This window comes from Arachis stenosperma, chromosome 6 (assembly GCF_014773155.1).
Source record: "Arachis stenosperma cultivar V10309 chromosome 6, arast.V10309.gnm1.PFL2, whole genome shotgun sequence".
In the NCBI taxonomy this organism is placed as follows: Eukaryota; Viridiplantae; Streptophyta; class Magnoliopsida; order Fabales; family Fabaceae; genus Arachis; species Arachis stenosperma.
In genome coordinates this window covers 33,693,334-33,702,650 of record NC_080382.1, presented here as the reverse complement: position 1 = coordinate 33,702,650, position 9,317 = coordinate 33,693,334, and the positions used below count along the sequence as shown (strand labels likewise).

The window sequence follows — 9,317 nt, the reverse complement described above, 5'->3', positions numbered from 1 at the left end:
CCATGGCAAGCTCGTGTAGGGTTTCACTGTTGTCAGCAGCTACCTCCCATCCGCGCAGTGAAAGCTAATGCACACACTCTGTCACAGTGCTGCCAATCACCGGTTTGGTTCCCTCCCTTACCGGAATAGAATAACTCTTTTGCGTCTGTCACTAACGCCCAGTAGGTTACAGGTTTGAAGCACGTCACAGTCATTCAATCATTGAATCCTACTCAGAATACCACAGACAAGGTTTAGACCTTCCGGATTCTCTTGAATGCCGCCATCAGGTCCTGCCTATACCACGAAGATTCCGAAGAATCCAAGAGATATTCACTAAGCCTCGGATGCTTGTAGAACAAAATGGTTGTCAGTCACCTTGTTCATAGGTGAGAATGATGATGAGTGTCAATCACCACCTTCATCAAGTTGAAGAACAAGTGATATCTTGGTAAAAGAACAAGCGGAATTGAATAGAAGAACAATAGTAATTGCATTAATACTCGAGGTACAGCAGAGCTCCACACCTTAATCTATGGTGTGTAGAAAACTCCACCGATGAAATACATAAGAACAAAAGTCTAGGCATGGCCGTGAGGCCAGCCCCAGATTGATCTAAGAACTAGATGTCCAAAGATGATCAAAGGATCAAAAACAATCCAAAGATAGCTACCAAGATGTCCGAAGATAAAAATACAATAGTAAAAGGTCCTACTTATAGAAACTAGTAGCCTAAGGTGTACAAAGATGAGTAAATGACATAAAAATCCACTTCCGGGCCCACTTGGTGTGTGCTTGGGCTGAGCAATGAAGCATTTTTCGTGTAGAGACTCTTCTTGGCGTTTAACTCCCGTTTTGGTGCCAGTTTGGGCGTTTAACTCCCATTCTTGTGCCAGTTTGGGCGTTTAACGCTGGGAATCCTGAGGGTAACTTTGAACGCCGGTTTGGGCCATCAAATCTTGGGCAAAGTATGGACTATTATATATTGCTGGAAAGCCCAGGATGTCTACTTTCCAACGCCGTTGAGAGCACGACAATTGGGCTTCTGTAGCTCCAGAAAATCCACTTCGAGTGCAGGGAGGTTAGAATCCAACAGCATCTGCAGTCCTTTTCAGTCTCTGAATCAGATTTTTGCTCAGGTCCCTCAATTTCAGCCAGAAAATACCTGAAATCACAGAAAAATACACAAACTCATAGTAAATTCCAGAAAAGTGAATTTTAATTAAAAACTAATAAAAATATAGTAAAAACTAAACTAAAACTACTAAAAACATACTAAAAACAATGCCAAAAAGCATACAAATTATCCGCTCATCACAAGACCAAACTTAAATTGTTGCTTGTCCCCAAGCAACTGAAAATCAAATAAGATAAAAAGAAGAGAATATACTATAGACTCCAAATTATCAATGAAACATAGCTCCAAATTAGATGAGCGGGACTAGTAGCTTTTTGCCTCCGAACAGTTTTGGCATCTCACTCTATCCTTTGAAATTCAGAATGATTGGCTTCTTTAGGAACTCAGAATCCAGATAGTGTTATTGATTCTCCTAGTTAAGTATGATGATTCTTGAACACAGCTACTTATTGAGTCTTGGCCGTGGCCCCAAGCACTCTGTCTTCCAGTATTACCACCGGATACATACATGCCACAGACACATAATTGGGTGAACCTTTTCAGATTGTGACTCAGCTTTGCTAAAGTCCCCAATTAGAGGTGTCCAGGATTCTTAAGCACACTCTTTTTGCCTTGGATCACAACTTTATTTCTTTCTTTTTCTTTCTTTTTCTCTTTCTCCCTTTTTTCGTTTTTCTCCTTCTTTTTCTCCTTTTTTTTTTTGTATTCACTGCTTTTTCTTGCTTCAAGAATCATTTTTATGATTTTTCAGATCCTCAGTAACATGTCTCCTTTTTCATCATTCTTTCAAGAGCCAACAATTTTTAACATTCATGAACAACAAATTCAAAAGACATATGCACTGTTCAAGCATACATTCAGAAAACAAAAAGTATTGTCACCACATCAAACTAATTAAGCTAGTTTTAAAGATGAATTTGAAATCCTGTACTTCTTGTTCTTTTGTGATAAAACAGTTTTCTTTTAAGAAAGGTGATGGATTCATATTCATAGCTTTAAGGCATAGACACTAAGACACTAATGATCATAAGACACAAACATGGATAAACATAAGCATAAAAATTCGAAAACAGAAAATAAAGAACAAGGAGATTAAAGAACGGTCCACCTTAGTGATGGCGGCTCTTCTTTCTCTTGAAGATCCTATGGAGTGCTTGAGCTCCTCAATGTCTCTTCCTTGTCTTTGTTGCTCCTCTCTCATGATCCTTTGATCTTCTCCAATTTCATGGAGGAGGATGGCATGTTCTTGGTGCTCCACCCTTAGTTATCCCATGTTAGAACTTAATTTTCCTAAGGAGGTGTTAATTTGCTCCCAGTAGTCTTGTGGAGGAAGTGCATCCCTTGAGGTATCTCAGGGATTTCTTGATGAGAGGGGTCTCTTGTTTGCTCCATCTTCTTCTTAGTGATGGGCTTGAGGTCATGCCTTCTCAGTTGAACCGGCTTTGGATGCCATAAATGGTTATGGAAAAACAAAAAGCAATGCTTTTACACACCAAACTTAAAAGGTTTGCTCGTCCTCGAGCAAAAAGAAGAAAGAGAGTAGAAGAAGAAGAAATGGAGGAGAGGGAGATGGCTTTGTGGTTCGGCCAAAAAGGGGGAGAAGTGGTGGTTTATGAAGGATGGATGTGAGGGTGAAGAGAAAGAGATGTTGAGGTGATTGGTGAATGGGTGAAGAAGAAGAGAGAGAGTGGGGTTGTGGGGATCCTGTGGGGTCCACAGATCTGAGGTGTCAAGGAAAAGTCATCCCTGCACCAAATGGCATCAAAATCCACGTTTTGAGCCATTTCTGGCGTTAAACGCCGGCTGGTGCCCATTCCTGGCGTTTAACGCCAGGTTTAGCCTTTTTCTGGCGTTTAACGCCAGTCTGGTGCCCCTTTCTGGCGTTAAACGCCCAGAATGGTGCCAGACTGGGCGTTAAACGCCCAACTGCTAGGCTTACTGGCGTTTAAACGCCAGCAGCTTCTTCCCCCAGGGTGTGCTGTTTTTCTTCCTGTTTTTCATCCTGTTTTTGCTTTTTTCATTGTTTTTTGTGACTTCTTATGATCATCAACCTACAAAAAGATAAAATAACAAAAGAAAATAGTTAACTATAAAACATTGGGTTGCCTCCCAACAAGCGCTTCTTTAATGTCATTAGCTTGACAGAGGACTCTCATGGAGCCTCACAAATGATCAGAGCAATGTTGAAACCTCCCAACACCAAACTTAGAGTTTGAATGTGGGGGTTCAACACCAAACTTAGAGTTTGGTTGTGGCCTCCCAACACCAAACTTAGAGTTTGACTGTGGGGGCTCTATTTGTCTCTGATTTGAGGGAAGCTCTTCAAGCTTCCTCTCCATAGTGACAGAGGGATATCCTTGAGCCTTAAACACATAGGATTCTTCATTCACTTGAATGATCAGTTCACCTCCATCAACATCAATCACAGCCTTTGCTGTGGCTAGGAAGGGTCTGCCAAGGATGATGGATTCATCCATGCACTTCCCAGTCTCTAGGACTATGAAGTCAGTAGGGATGTAATGGTCTTCAATCTTCACCAAAACATTCTCTACAAGTCCATGAGCTTGTTTTCTTGAATTGTCTGCCATCTCTAATGAGATTCTTGCAGCTTGCACCTCAGGGATCCCTAATTTCTCCATTACAGAGAGGGCATGAGGTTTACACTTGACCCTAAGTCACACAAGGCCTTCTTGAAGGTCATGGTGCCTATGGTACAAGGTATAGAAAACTTCCCAGGATCCTGCCTCTTTTGAGGCAGTTTCTGCCTAGACAAGTCATCCAGTTCTTTGGTGAGCAAAGGTGGTTCATCCTCCCAAGTCTCATTTCCAAATAACTTGTCATTTAGCTTCATGATTGCTCCAAGGTATTTAGCATCATGCTCCTCAGTGACATACTCCTCCTCTTCAGAGGAAGAATACTCATCAGAGCTCATGAAAGGCAGAAGTAAGTCCAATGGAATCTCTATGGTCTCATTTTGAGCTTCAGATTTCCATTGTTCCTCATTGAGGAACTCAGAGGAGATTGGTGCACGCCCATTGGGGTCTTCCTCAATGGCGTCCGCCTCCTCTCTTTCCTCTCCATATTCGGCCATGGTTATGGCTTTGCACTCTCCTTTTGGATTTTCTTCTGTATTACTTGGGAGAGTGCTAGGAGGGAGTTCAGAAATTTTCTTGCTCAGCTGTCCCACTTGTCCTTCCAAATTTCTGATGGAAGACCTTGTTTCATTCATGAAACTTTGGGTGGTTTTGATTAGATCAGAGACCATTGTTGCTAAGTCAGAAGTACTCTGCTTAGAACTCTCTGTCTGTTGCTGAGAAGATGATGGAAAAGGCTTGTTATTGCCAGGCCTATTTCTTCCACCATTATTGTTGTTGAAACCTTGTTGAGGTCTCTCTTGATTCTTCCATGAGAAATTTGGGTGATTTCTCCATGAAGAATTATAGGTGTTACCATAGGATTCTCCTAGGTAATTCACCTCTTCCATTGAAGGGTTCTCAGGATCATAAGCTTCTTCCTCAGATGAAGCCTCCTTAGTACTGCTTGGTGCATTTTGCATTCCAGACAGACTTTGAGAAATCAAATTGACTTGTTGAGTCAATATCTTATTCTGAGCCAAAATGGCGTTCAGAGTGTCAATCTCAAGAACTCCTTTCTTCTGACTTGTCCCATTGTTCACAGGATTTCTCTCAGAAGTGTACATGAATTGGTTATTTGCAACCATTTCAATTAGTTCTTGAGCCTCTGTAGGCGTCTTCTTCAGATGAAGAGATCCTCCAGCAGAGCTATCCAAAGACATCTTGGATAGTTCAGAGAGACCATCATAGAAAATACCTATGATGCTCCATTCAGAAAGCATGTCAGAGGGACATCTTCTGATCAATTGTTTGTATCTTTCCCAAGCTTCATAGAGGGATTCTCCATCCTTCTGTCTGAAGGTTTGGACTTCCACTCTAAGCTTACTCCATCTTTGTGGTGGAAAGAACTTTGCCAAGAAGGCATTGACTAGCTTTTCCCAAGAGTCCAGGCTTTCTTTAGGTTGAGAATCCAACCATATTCTAGCTCTGTCTCTTACAGCAAAAGGGAATAGCATCAGTCTATAGACCTCAGGGTCAACCCCATTAGTCTTGACTGTGTCACAGATTTGCAAGAACTCAGCTAAAAACTGATGAGGATCTTCCATTGGAAGTCCATGGAACTTGCAATTCTGTTGCATTAGAGAAACTAATTGAGGCTTAAGCTCAAAGTTGTTTGCTCCAATGGCAGGGATAGAGATGCTTCTCCCATAGAAGTTGGGAGTAGGTGCAGTAAAGTCACCCAGCACCTTCCTTGCATTGTTTGCATTATTGTTGTTTTCGGCTGCCATGTCTTCTTCTTCTTTGAAGAATTCGGTCAGGTCCTCTAAAGAGAGTTGTGCTTTGGCTTCTCTTAACTTTCTCTTCAAGGTCCTTTCAGGTTCAGGGTCAGCTTCAACAAGAATGCCTTTGTCTTTGTTCCTACTCATATGAAAGAGAAGAGAACAAGAAAATATGGAATCCTCTATGTCACAGTATAGAGATTCCTTGAGGTGTCAGAGGAAGAAAAATGGAAGACAGAAGTAGAAAATTCGAACTTATCAAAGAAGATGGAGTTCGAATTTTGCATTAAGGAATAGAGTTAGTCCAAAAATAGAAGGATGTGAGAAGAAGGGAAGTAATTTTCGAAAATTTAAGTAAAAGATTTTGAAAACATTTGTGAAAAACACTAATTGATTCTCAAAAACTAAGAATAGAAAAAGAATCAAGTGATTTTTGAAAAAGATTTGAAATTAGAAATCAAAAAGATTTGATTGAAAACTTATTTTGAAAAAGATGTGATTGAAAAGATATGATTTGAAAACAATTTTAAAAGATATGATTTGAAAACAATTTTAAAAAGATATGATTTGAAAACAATTTTAAAAAGATTTGATTTTAAAAATTAATGACTTGCCTAACAAGAAAAGATATGATTCAAACATAAAACCTTCCTCAACAGGAAAGGCAAAAAATGTTCAATCAAATCATTAATTGTTAGTAAGTATCTTTGAAAAAGGAAAGAAATTGATTTTGAAAATATTTGATTGAAAAGATATGATTTGAAAAAGATTTGATTTTGGAAAACTTTGAAAACTTGAAAAAAATTGATTTTGAAAACAAAATCTTCCCCCTTTGCCATCCTGGCGTTAAACGCCCAGAATGTGCACATTCTGGCGTTTAACGCCCAAACTACTACCCTTTTGGGCGTTAAACGCCCAGCCAGGCACCCTGGCTGGCGTTTAAACGCCAGTCTGTCTTCTTCACTGGGCATTTTTGAATGCTCAGCTTTTTCTGTGTGATTCCTCTGCAGTATGTTCTGAATCTTCAATTCTCTGTATTATTGACTTGAAAAGACACAATTAAAATATTTTTGGATTTTTAATAATGAGGAATAATCAAAATGCAATTAAAATCAAATAACAATGCATGCAAGACACCAAACTTAGCAGTTTGTACACTACTGACACTAACAAAATGAGAATGCATATGAGAAACAACAAAACACTCAAGTCAATAGAATTCAAAGATCAAAACAAGGAAATCATCAAGAACAACTTGAAGATTAATGAGGACACATGCATGAATGCACTAAGAATAGAAACATGCAATTGACACTAAACTTAAGATGAGACTCTAGACTCAAATAAGAAATATTTTTGGATTTTATGATTTTGTAATTTTTTTGTGCTTTTTCGAAAATTAAGTGAAAAGGAAAATAAAGGTATCAAAATTCTTAATGAGAATTCCAGGAATCATGCAATGTTAGTCTAAAGCTTTAGTCTAAAGGAATTAGACATGGCCGGCCAAGCTTCAGCAGGACATTGCATTCAAGAGCTAAATTGATGAGAATCAATCAGCCTTGGTGATGATAAGAACATCACCTTGAAACACTAGAATTCATTCTTAAGAACTCTGAAAAAAAATAATACCTAATCTAAGCAACAAGATGAACCGTCAGTTGTCCATACACAAGAACAATCCCCGGCAACGGCGCCAAAAACTTGGTGCACGAAATTGTGATCAATACTTTTCACATCTCAAATAATCCCTAGTAATGGCTCCAAAGACTTGGTGCTCAATACCATGGCATAAACACAACTTCGCACAACTAACCAGCAAGTGCACTGGGTCGTCCAAGTAATACCTTACGTGAGTAAGGGTCGATCCCACGGAGATTGGTGGTATGAAGCAAGCTATGGTTATCTTGTAAATCTCAGTCAGGCAGACTCAAATGTATAATGGTGATGAACGAAAATAACATAAAAGATAAAGATAGAGATACTTATGCATATCATTGGTGAGAGCTTCAGATAAGCGTATGAAGATGCCTTCCCTTCTGTCTCTCTGCTTTCCTACTGTCTTCATCCAATCCTTCTTACTCCTTTCCATGGCAAGCTCGTGTAGGGTTTCACTGTTGTCAGCAGCTACCTCCCATCCGCGCAGTGAAAGCTAATGCACACACTCTGTCACAGTGCTGCCAATCACCGGTTTGGTTCCCTCCCCTACCGGAATAGAATAACTCTTTTGCGTCTGTCACTAACGCCCAGTAGGTTACAGGTTTGAAGCACGTCACAGTCATTCAATCATTGAATCCTACTCAGAATACCACAGACAAGGTTTAGACCTTCCGGATTCTCTTGAATGCCGCCATCAGGTCCTGCCTATACCACGAAGATTCCGAAGAATCCAAGAGATATTCACTAAGCCTCGGATGCTTGTAGAACAAGAATGGTTGTCAGTCACCTTGTTCATAGGTGAGAATGATGATGAGTGTCAATCACCACCTTCATCAAGTTGAAGAACAAGTGATATCTTGGTAAAAGAACAAGCAGAATTGAATAGAAGAACAATAGTAATTGCATTAATACTCGAGGTACAGCAGAGCTCCACACCTTAATCTATGGTGTGTAGAAACTCCACCGTTGAAAATACATAAGAACAAAAGTCTAGGCATGGCCGTGAGGCCAGCCCCAGATTGATCTAAGAACTAGATGTCCAAAGATGATCAAAGGATCAAAAACAATCCAAAGATAGCTACCAAGATGTCCGAAGATAAAAATACAATAGTAAAAGGTCCTACTTATAGAAACTAGTAGCCTAAGGTGTACAAAGATGAGTAAATGACATAAAAATCCACTTCCGGGCCCACTTGGTGTGTGCTTGGGCTGAGCAATGAAGCATTTTTCGTGTAGAGACTCTTCTTGGCGTTTAACTCCCGTTTTGGTGCCAGTTTGGGCGTTTAACTCCCATTCTTGTGCCAGTTTGGGCGTTTAACGCTGGAAATCCTGAGGGTGACTTTGAACGCCGGTTTGGGCCATCAAATCTTGGGCAAAGTATGGACTATTATATATTGCTGGAAAGCCCAGGATGTCTACTTTCCAACGCCGTTGAGAGCGCGCCAATTGGGCTTCTGTAGCTCCAGAAAATCCACTTCGAGTGCAGGGAGGTCAGAATCCAACAGCATCTGCAGTCCTTTTCAGTCTCTGAATCAGATTTTTGCTCAGGTCCCTCAATTTCAGCCAGAAAATACCTGAAATCACAGAAAAACACACAAACTCATAGTAAAGTCCAGAAAAGTGAATTTTAATTAAAAACTAATAAAAATATGGTAAAAACTAAACTAAAACTACTAAAAACATACTAAAAACAATGCCAAAAAGCATACAAATTATCCGCTCATCACTTGCCATGGAAAGGAGTAAGAAGGATTGGATGAAAGCAATAAGAAAGTAGAGATTCGAAAGGATTCTAGCATCTCCACACGCCTATCTGAAATTCCCACTATTGATTTACATAAGTATTTCTATCCCTTTTTATTTTCTGTTTATTATTAATTTTCGAAACACATAACCATTTAATCTGCCTAACTGAGATTTACAAGGTGACCATAGCTTGCTTCATACCAACAATCTCTGTGGGATCGACCCTTACTCACGTAAGGTATTACTTGGACGACCCAGTACACTTGCTGGTTAGTTGAACGGAGTTGTGTCCACACATAAGTGCCATAATAATGATTCCATACAACAACAAAGAATACTACATTGATGTGATCACAATTTCATCCACCAGATAAGATTTTTAAATTTTGAAAATTTGATTTGACTTGTAAGAAACAACTAATTTTGAAAATTTTTTGAATAAGT

At 39.6% G+C, this 9,317-nt stretch overlaps 1 non-coding gene across 1 annotated transcript; it reads left to right on the top strand.

Moving 5' to 3' along the window:
• Positions 1-4,967: 4,967 nt before the first annotated feature.
• LOC130938442 (small nucleolar RNA R71) lies at positions 4,968-5,075 on the top strand. The gene has a single exon (XR_009069608.1). It is a non-coding gene; the product is annotated as a small nucleolar RNA R71 (small nucleolar RNA).
• The last annotated feature ends 4,242 nt before the right edge of the window (positions 5,076-9,317 follow it).